The sequence below is a fragment of the Phragmites australis genome, chromosome 3 (genome assembly GCF_958298935.1).
Source record: "Phragmites australis chromosome 3, lpPhrAust1.1, whole genome shotgun sequence".
NCBI lineage: Eukaryota > Viridiplantae > Streptophyta > Magnoliopsida > Poales > Poaceae > Phragmites > Phragmites australis.
Window position 1 is genome coordinate 7,919,808 of NC_084923.1, and position 7,097 is coordinate 7,926,904.

Below are 7,097 nucleotides of genomic sequence, written 5' to 3' on the forward strand. Positions count from 1 at the left end.
TTTGCTTATTCCTTCAGTGCGGGAGCAAGCACTCTCAGCCCACGAGTTCCGCCGAAGTTCGCTTTCCACCGATCGCCTTGACGATACCTTGTTTGAGCGAATGTTTGTTTTTTCCTTCGGTGCGGGGGCAGGTACTCTTAGCCCCCGACTTTTATCAAAGCTCGCTGCCTTTTATTTGGCTTGGCGATGCTTCGTTTAAGCGAAGGTTTGTTTTTTCCTTCGGTGAGGGGGCAGGCTCTCTTAGCCCCTGACTTTTATCGAAGCTCGCTGCCTTTTATTTGGCTTGGCGATGCTTCGTTTAAGCGAAGGTTTGTTTTTTCCTTCAGTGCGGGGGCAGGCTCTCTTAGCCCCCGACTTTTATCGAAGCTCGCTGCCTTTCATTTGGCCTTGCGATGCTTCGTTTAAGCGAAGGTTTGTTTTTTCCTTCAGTGCGGGGGCAGGCTCTCTTAGTCCCCGACTTTTATTGAAGCTCGCTACCTTTTATTTGGCTTGGTGATGCTTCGTTTAAGCGAAGGTTTGTGTTTTCCTTCGGTGCGAGAGCAGGCACTCTTAGCCCCCGACTTTTATCGAAGCTCGCTGCCTTTTATTTGGCTTGGCGATGCTTCGTTTAAGCGAAGGTTTGTTTTTTCCTTCGGTGCGGGGGCAGGCACTCTTAGCCCCCGACTTTTATCGAAGCTCGCTGCCTTTTATTTGGCTTGGCGATTTTTATAATCCCGCGAAGGTCGTAAGTGTATGCTTTCCTGCTTACACTTTGCACCTTATTACGGTCGTCGATTGGTGCGCCAATCTTGTGAGGTGACGCACTTCGACGAAAGGTAGTGCTACTCGAGACAAGAAATATTTCTGGGGGTTTCTATCTTTGTTCATATGGGTTTCTGCCTCGTTAAAAACCTCACCCCCTAGCGAAGGGGTCCCCCTGTGAGGAAAAGAGTGCAGTACCCTTACATGATAATTACATGGGCTTGTACGGAAACTAGAAAAAACAAAAAATAAAAAATAAAAAATAAAAATTACATTGGAGTCTCGGACTTATGCTGCCGATTCTCAAGCATAAAACTTGCGAAGATTGTCTGCGTTCCAAGTGTGTGGAAGCTCTTCACCTTCCATATTCGCCAGATGGTACGAACCGGGTCTCAAGGATCTTTTAACTATGAAGGGGCCGTCCCATTTGCTATGAAGTTTGCCAAACGATGTTGCTGTACCAAACCTTCGCAATACCAAATCTCCTGGTGCGAAGGCATTTTAAGATACGTTCTTGTCTCTCCATTTTCTTGTCTCTTCTTGGTAAGTAGCCAGGTTTTTGGCGGCTTGCAATCTTACTTCTTCGAGGGCTTCTTTTGACGAAAGTTCATCACATTGCTCTACGTCATTCCCGACCCTGAATGATTTGGCTTTCAATTCTTCGGGGGTCATGGCCTCTTCGCCAAATAGTAGGCGGAACGGCTTGTAGCCTGTTGGTCTTGCGACCGTTGTTCTTAATGACCATAACACCTTGGGTAGTTCTTCGACCCACTTTCCTTTCGGCAATCCTTGAAGACGCTTCGCAACTCCTGCAAAGATGATACCATTTGCTCTCTCAACTGCGCCATTGGATTGCAGGTGGTAGACTGATGCGAACATTAACTTTATGCCCAGGCTATTACAGAATTCTTTAAATCCAGTACTATCGAACTGAGTACCGTTGTCCACAGTCACTTCGCTTGGAACCCCGAAGCGGCACACGATGTTCTGCCATAGGAATTTTTGTATATTTTTTTATATTATGCTTACGAGTGGCATTGCTTCTACCCATTTTGAGAAATACTCTACCGCCACCACGGCGTAGCGCAAATTTCCTGGGGATATTGGCAGTTGTCCGACAATATCAATTCCCCATCGCCGTAATGGCCAAATTGGCGGAATGAGTTGTATCTTCGTTGTCGATCTGCTTGATCCCTTCGCCCAAAATTGGCACTGTTGGCAACTTCGTACCAGTTGGTCTGCATCAATTACAGCCGTTGGCCAATAGAAGCCCTGCCTGTATGCTTTTCCTACCAAAGCCCTTGTTCCAATATGTGAACCGCACAGCCCGCTGTGAATTTCTCTTAACAGTTGTTGGCCTTCTTTCTGAGATATGCATCGTAAAAATGGTGCGCAAACTCCTGCTTTGTACAGATCTTCGTCTATAATTTTATAATTTCTTACTCTTTGAGCCATGCACTTTTTTCGACGTGATCTTCGATACTGCTTTGACCCCGCAGATATGCTATTATCGGGAGACGCCAGTCTTCGTTTTCAACCGATGCGACTATTTGTATCTGGCTGGAATTGTCATCGCAGGCCGATTTACTTAGTTTCTGATAGAAGACATCTGGAGGCATGGGCATGTTTTGCGAAGCTGCTTACGCTAGGTCATCTGCTTCGTTGTTATCATTTCTTGATACACTCTTCACCGTGAATCCGACGAAGTACTTTTCCATCTTTCGCACTGCTGATATGTACTTGACAAGTTCTGGTTCCTTTGCTTGGAATGTTTTTTCAATCTGGCTTGCTACAACCTTCGAGTCTGTTTTGACAAGTATTCTTCGAACTCCCAAAGCCTTCGCCTTGCGAAGTGCCAGGAGTACAGCTTCGTATTCCGCCGTATTGTTTGTGGATCGGAACTCCAACCTTGCAGCGTATCGCAGCTTCGCCCCTGACGGTGAGAATATTACCGCCGAGACTCCTGCTCCTGCCGCTCCCCAAGCTCCGTCACAGTATGCGGTTCAGGTTGGTTCTGCTGTTTCGTCATCCGAAGGTTCAGTTGAAGGTGTCCACTCTACCACAAAATCCGCCAATGCTTGTGATTTTAATGATGTTCGTGCTGCGAAGACAATCATGAAAGGAGCTATCTCTGTTGCCCACTTTGCTATTCTTCCGATGGCCTCTTTGTTTTCAAACATGTCTCGAAGGGGTAGGGAAGTTGGCACTGTGATCTTGTGAGAAGCAAAATAGTGGCGAAGCTTGCGGGATGCCATTACAAGTGCGTACGCCACTTTTTCCAGCTTGGTGTATGACTTTTTCGGTCCTGCTAGTACTTCGGATACGTAATAGACTGGTGCTTGCAACACTCTGGTATCTTCGATTTTTTTTCCTGCACGAGAACAACGCTGACTGCTGACGGCGAAGCTGCTATGTATAACAGTAAATCTGCGTCCGGATCCGGGCTGGTTAATGCTGTAAGCTTCGCCAAGTATACTTTTAATTCATCGAAGGAAGCCTGTTGTTCGGCACCCCATTGGAAAGGTTCAGAACTCCTTAACACCTTGAAGAGTGGTAGACTTCGCTCGGCGGATTTTGCGATGAACCTGTTCAATGCTGCTAGTCTTCCTGTCAAGCGTTGGGCTTGCTTTCTATTATGTGGCGGTTTCATGTCCAGGAGCGCCTGTATCTTCTGAGGATCCGCTTTGATTCCTCTCTTCGACACTAGAAACCCTAGAAGTCTTCCTGATTGCACCCCGAAGACGCATTTCTCTGGGTTTAATTTTAAACCTGCACTTCGCAGATTATCGAATGTTTCCCGTAGGTCTTCGATGTGTTGGTTTTTCCTGGTACTTTTTACTACTATGTCATCAACATAGGCCAGTACATTTCGTCCCAGCTGCGACTTTAACGTAGCTTGCACCAATCTTGTAAAGGTTGCTCCAGCATTGCGGAGTCCAAAGGGCGTTCTCACGAAGCAGTATGTTCCGAAGGAGGTTCTGAAACTTGTTTTTTCTTCATCTTCCTTTGCCATCCATATTTGATGGTAACCAGCATAGGCATCGAGGAAACTTAACATCTCGCACCCGGCTGCGGAGTTTATAAGCTGGTCAATTCTAGGTAACGGAAAGTCATCTTTTGGGCAGGCTCTGTTTAAGTCTGTGAAATCGATGCACATTCTCCATTTTCCATTGCTTTTTCTTACTAATACTGGGTTAGCTAGCCATTCCGAGTGTATAACTTCGCGTATTACTCCGGCATCAAGCAATTTTTCTACTTCGACTTTTGCTGCTTCCTCCCTTTCCCCCGAAGCCTTTCTAAGCTTTTGTTTCCTTGGCTTCGCTCTGGGGTCCACATTTAACTTGTGCTGAATGATGCTTCGACTTACTCCTTGCAGGTCCCTGGGGGACCATGCGAATAAGTCGCTGTTTGTGTGAAGGAATACGACTAGTTGTTGCTGATATTCTTCCGGGGCTTCCGCCCCTATCGTAATCTTCTTATCTTCTTCATGATTCAGTGGTACTACTTTGGTAGGTCCTTCTGGTGCAGCCTTTGTGCATTTCTCTACGATGTTGCTTCTTTGCCCTGCTTCGGCCTCCGTCGAAGGGTCTTCGATGTTGTGGACATTTATTCTCCCTGGGGCTATGCCTACTTCGATTCGCCTAGCAACTCGCTGATCTCCCAGGATCTTTATGACTCCTTCTGGGCCAGGTATCTTCATGCACAAATAAGCGTGGTGCGGGACTGCTCTGAATTTATTGAGGAACCCCCTCCCAAATATCGCATTGTATGGGTAATTAATATCTACCACGTCGAAGGTGATTTCCTCTGTGCGGAAATTTGTCTGTTCGCCGAATGACATTGGGATTGTTAATTTCCCCAAGGCGTTAATTGCGCTTCCGCTGAAGCCCAGCAACGGCGACCCAGCTTGTTTCAGGTCATCTCTTCGCAGCCCCATCTTATCGAAGGCATTGGCGAAGATAATGTCTGCAGAACTTCCTCCATCGATCAATATCCTGTGTACTTCGCTTCCCGAAATGTTCGCAGTAATGACTAGGGCATCTGTGTGCGGATAATCTAATACCCTCATGTCCTCTTGCGAGAATGTGATGGGAATGTTAGACTATCTTGAATTAACGTATGTTGGTCCTACTCCGACGTGGTTAACCCTTCGTACGTATTCTTTTCACTGTCTTTTGGATTCTGTTTGCTGGTTGGACCCCCCTAAGATAGGCAACACCACATTGTACCCATTGGTCAAGGTATTGACTAATTTGCTACTTTCTGGTGGTGGCTCGATTGCTGGCCTTGGCGGAGGCGGGGGCAGATCACCCCGTATGTTCAGTTGTCTGTTTTGATCAAATTGGATTGGTGGTGCGGGTGCGAATTGTGGTGCTGGAACTTGATTCCATTGGTTTGGAAACATCATGCTTTGATTGTGGTTCTGCCAACCTTCGCCTCTTGCGAAGCCTGTTGTGTGGTGAACCACTCGTTCGTTATCTGCTGTCGGTTTTGCTAAACTTTGCTTCATGGCCACGACTTGTGGACAATGTTTAGTCCGGTGGCCTGCTCCTTCACCGTGCAGTTCACAGTAAAAAGTTGTTTGGTCATGCGAAAGTCGACCACCTCTACCTCCGCGGCCTCTTCCCCTGCTTGTCCGGCCCCCTCTATTGGATAAACTGTAAGCTTCGCACGAATTTTGAAATGCTTCAGGCGGGCCAGGGTCGATCTGGTTGATTTCTTTTTGCCGCGGATGATCCGGACCTTCAGGTTTTCTTGGTCGTTGGGGTCTATCTCTCGGGTTGCTTGGAACTGTCTCCCTATTTGGTGCATGTTTTGCTCTTGAGGCAGTAAACTCGTTTTTCCTTCGTAGATGATCTAATTCAGACCTTGAGTATTCTTTCATCTTGTTCAATAACTCTTGAACGCTTGCGGGTCTTTTTCTAGTGAGCTTCGCTGCTAAAATGCCTCCTCTGATTCCCTGAATTGCAGCATCGATGATGGTATCTTCGCTCAATCCCTTCGCCTGACATCATATGTGAACGAATCGGCGCATGTAGCTTTGTAAAGTTTCTGTCGGTTGTTGCTTCAGGGCGAAGAGGTCAGTTGCGGTAATGTTGTCTGCTCGGTTTCCTTGGAAGTTGCTGTATAGGGCAGCCCGCAACTGCTCCCAGGAATGTATGGACCCCGGGGGCAGGGCGGAGTACCATGACCTTGCTATTCCCTTGATTGCCAAGACAAAAGCCTTCGCCAAAGTTACACCATCACCTCCAGCTGACTCCACGGCTGCCTCGAAGCTCATGACAAATTCTTTCGGATCCAACTCTCCATCGAACATGACCACCCTAGGCATCTTGAATCCTATCGGCCATGGCTGATTTTGTAGGTCCATTGCCAGGGGTGATTCAGGGTCTCCTGTGGAAGATCTTCGCCGAACTTCTTGCGAAGCCCGTATGTAATCTCTTGGTGGCGTTGGTCGGCGAGAGATGCCTTCTGTTTGAAGTATATCAATTTCTTCTTGGAGCCTCTCCAACGCCTTTTTTGCTTCCTCCGCCCTACAGCGGTACTCCGCAGCTTTCCGGGATGCTGCTAGGCCGTCCAACATGCGCTTTTTGTGTGCAATCGGTCTTTCCAACTCCTCAGCCTCTAATCTATCATTTCGTTCTTCGTTTGTTTCTTCATCATGTTCTGACTCGGCGAAGTCGTCTAGGTCCTCCCATTCTTCGCTTCGGCCTCTGTCGCCTTGTTTTTCCGGAACATCGAAGCGAATGCGATCTATCGGCTCCATGATTGGCATTTGCTCGGCATCCACTCGCAGTGTGTCGTCATGTCGGCCATCGGCAGTTTGTTGTTGCGCTGTGTCAACTTCGCAATTCTGGCGTTGTGCGGCCGAAGCCCCCCCCCCCCCGGTTGAGGCATTTCCTGATTCTGGTACCACTGGGGCGGTTCGATCGGCCAAGGTCCGACTGTGGCTGTTAGTTCTAGCAGCGCCTCCGCTCCTCCAAGTGGCTTCGCTTTCTTTTTCGGTGGCATGCCTTCGTGGGTTCGATCCCCCGGACGGCGCCAATTGTTGGGATCGAAGTCCCAGACAAGATGGGGCCTTCGGGGGTAGAACTGACGAAGGCCCGTTATGTGACGTGTACTGGAGAGTGAACAGTCTGGAATCCTGTTTACGTTTACACTGTGGCTCTATTTATAGCCCACACCCCCGCAATCACAGACCCGGTTTACACTTATTACCCCCTAACCTACTACATTCCCGGAATATCCGGGGGCAATATGGTACAATTAAACATGGTCCCATAATCACAACAGTGCCCATGACAGCTGGGCCCACTATCCGACTATTTCTCAACCGAAGGGTGTCGAAGTCATCT